The sequence below is a fragment of the Sceloporus undulatus genome, chromosome 5 (genome assembly GCF_019175285.1).
Source record: "Sceloporus undulatus isolate JIND9_A2432 ecotype Alabama chromosome 5, SceUnd_v1.1, whole genome shotgun sequence".
Classification (NCBI taxonomy): domain Eukaryota; kingdom Metazoa; phylum Chordata; class Lepidosauria; order Squamata; family Phrynosomatidae; genus Sceloporus; species Sceloporus undulatus.
In genome coordinates, this window is record NC_056526.1 from 63,801,211 (window position 1) to 63,805,027 (window position 3,817).

Sequence of the window (3,817 nt, forward strand, 5' to 3'; positions counted from 1 at the left end):
AAGTCAGTCAATGTTATGTCTCATGATCTGCTTTAAGATTCCAAACTTCTAAGCATGCATTGGTTACACATCCAGATACTTCCACTTAAATATTTTAAATACATACCAAACACTTCCATTTCTTAATGGAAGCTGATTATCCTATTCTTCATTATTTGCTTTGAGGCCTGTAGTCACATGAAATTAATCTGAAATTAATCTAATATATCAGCAAACAAACAAAAAAGAAGAAGTTTTATTATAGATACTGTTTTGGTGGGAAATGTGTGGTCCTTCCCCCACTCCCATCTTTTTTATGGTGTCTGGAGGCATATACAATGTGTGAGAGAGATATGTGAGGAATTACTTTCCAGCTGAGACAGGTTTTGTGTGATTTCTACTGGTTCCTCCAAAAAGAGGTTGTCCAGTTAACAAAAAAGCCCAAAACATGTGTCTCTTCAGGAGCAAATCTTATAGCATATAACTATTCCATATCAAACTGCCTGCCATCAGGTCAGTATTTTTGTCTGTCTAGCTCAGTAGTGTGTGTTCTTCCCCATCAGTTATGATTTTTCCATCCTCCTAAACTGATGAAACCAAGAATTGAACCTGAGACCTACTGCATGAAAAACAAATGCTCTGTCTTCGATTTACAACTCTTGCTCTTAATAATAATATTAAGAATAAAGATGGATTTTTTAAATATATACTCCACCTTTCCCCCAGCACTGGGAATCAAAGTGACTCATAAAAATTGGTGTAAATGTGGAAAAGGTGAGAATCTAATTAAACTATCACGAGGATTTAAAGCAGTTTAAAAATGTAACCATTAAAACACAAGAAATAAAATCAGCACAGAACACTATTAAAAGCCCTTCCCTACAGTTCCAAAAGGCCTATCAAAAGTTCTGAGAAATTTAACAACAGTGGAATTAAGTTTCCAGGACCATGCTGTGTAACAGTGCACCTGTTAAGGTCTCACCTTTTGTTCATAGGTGTGGAATATGACACTTGGCAGTAGCAATATCCCTGTGCATTTTCTGTCTTGAACAGGCATCTGGCATTCATACAGTTCTACAAAAAGATGAAGTTCAGATACCAAGCCATAAGGAAACATATGAGCAAGGCAGGCTCTTACCAAAGCCCAGATATTGATTCCAGAACCTGTTTCTAGTAACAGAGTTCAGCCCTAGAATATATGAAATAAAAATGAAATAAACCACTTCTAAGTATATGTGAAGAGTTGCCTCTGACTCCACTGCTTCAAGGGAGAAGCACAATCCTATGCATGTCTACTCAGAAATAAGTCCCATTTAGTTGAATAAGGGTTGAGTCCAAGTTAAGTGAGAACAATATTACATCTTAAATAGTCTTCCCCTTACAAATTTTCATGCTAAGAAATTTTCCTTTCACTTGCCATGCAACTTGTTAAAGATACTGCTAAAAAGCAATACCAGACTTGCATCATATGTATGGTTTGCAAGTACATGTATGGTTTGCAAGTCCAGGAATTTACCAGCATGTGTAAGAATGATTTGTACAGAACTTGGGAATGCTACATTTTTACTACAATTTTAAGAATCACCCAAAGAGCATCAGAGGGCCAATTTAGTCAAATCAAGTAATTTTCACAAGCTTTGGATTTGTTCCTCATTCTATTATTTTGTGCAGTAGAATAATGTTGTGGGGAACAATTCTGTGAACCTGCAATCCTATATCTAATTGCATGGGAATTAATATCATTATACTCTTTATGACTTACATTTGAGAAAAGAAGATTGCATTGTTCATCTTTCATTCTCTAGCCTGGCTTCTGTTTTTGAGATCGTTGCTGCCCATTTCCACTCTGGTTGCATTTACACTGTAGAAATAATGCAGTTTGGCACCACTTTCAGTGCTGCAGTTCCACCTGATGGAATCCTGGGATTGGTGGTTTTATAGGTCTTTAGCCTTCTCTGCCAAAGAGTGGTGGTGCCTCACAAAACTACAAATTTCAGGATTCTGTAGTATGGACCCATGGCAGTTAAAATAGTGTTGAATTGCATTATTTCTACAAAATATTAAGGCAGAATCTCTGTTCCTGTAGTTTGAATTCATTGCTCTGTGTCCTAGACCTGTTACAGACAGCCAAAATAAAGCTGCTTCGAGTCACAGTGGAGGTATGGTGTTTCAATGATGCATGTGTCCTAAGAGTCCAGAAGTCACACCAAGGCCATGCTCCAGGCTGGAGCGTGGCTTTGGTGTGATTTCTGGACTCTTAGGACGCATGCATTATTGAAACACCATACCTCCACTGTGACTCAAAGCAGCTTTATTTTGGCTGTCTGTAACAGGCCTGTGTCTCTGCAGCAGCAGAAAACAAGCTTGCTCCATTCTCAATATTACACCCTTTCAAATATTTAAACATGGTTATAATGTCACCTAATGACCTATTCACCTTCTCCTCCCTAGGCTCCATAAGCCTCTTCTCATAGAGCATGGTTTCCAGACCTTTCACCATTTGGTTGCCCTCCTCTGGACATCTGCCAGTTTGTCAACATCCTTCTTGAATTGTGGTGCCCAAAACTGGGCAGTATTCCAGGTAAGATCTGAGCAATACATAACTGAGTTTTCTTCAAAATTTCAAAATTTGTCCCTTTGCAAATTTAAATTAATGAACACCATACACTGTACAAAGTAATTTATATCTACTCAAGTGTAAGTGCCATCAAGTTCAATTGAGTTAATTCCTTGGGCATTGTCTGAGACCAAATGACGCAGCTGCCTAGATAGGAGATCAGCTAGGAATCCCATGTACACTGTGTTCAGTTCTGTTATGGAAAGTATGGGCCATATATGTAAATACTTTGAAATATGAAGATTTTGAAAAATAGGTCTAAGGTTACAGTCTTAAAGTTAAATCTAATGCTAGTACTACTTAGAACAAACCCATTGTCATCAATTGAGGTTAGGTGTGATTAGCTGCAATGTTCTGTTCATTGGAAAGGGTCTTCCCTAGAAAGAACTAAAATAGCATTTCATCTTTAGTACTGCATTTCCCATAGAATTTCCCATAAAATTCTATAAGACAATGGAAGAGACACATCTATGCAAAGCTAATTCTATGGAAATATGGACTGAAATGGACCCCACTGAGTACTGGATGTTGCACTGGTACCAAATATGTTGCTAGCAAAATTTGGCTATACCTATACCTATGTTTGTAGTAGAGGAAATTATCAGAGAAGTCTCCTGCATCATAAAACCTTGTAAGACTACAGGGCAGAGTGCCTTTTCCTTTTTGACATTAAAAGCAACATCAAGAAGAATGGCATGGTAATGTGATGGCTAATTCTATCTATCTATCTATCTATCTATCTATCTATCTATCTATCTATCTCTATCCATCCATCTACCTACCTACCTACTTACCTTATTCTGATTGCCCTATTTTGTTGTTCAATTTACTTCAGTTCTTCCATAGTAACCAACTCTTGTTTGTGGGTCAAACTTTTGCCTACGTAAACATAATATTTGATAAACTTTAGGTAGAGACTGGATTACTTCATTTCTCTTCTCAACATTCCATTCTCACTTAAATCTGAATGATAAGTTATTTGTTGTAAATCTAAGGTTTAAGGTGCATTTTGGTTATACTTCAAAGGAGCTGGAAGCATCCACTATGGTCTCTGAACAGATGGTTCATAATAGTTTTGGGATGCTATTAGTGATCAATGGCACTTGCAAATGGTCTCAGCTTTTAAAAACACCCACAATTTAAAACCTTAAAGGACAAACTACTTAAAATATGTATGGAAAGCATCAGATAGCCAAACAGTTCAGCCCCAGATATAGATCA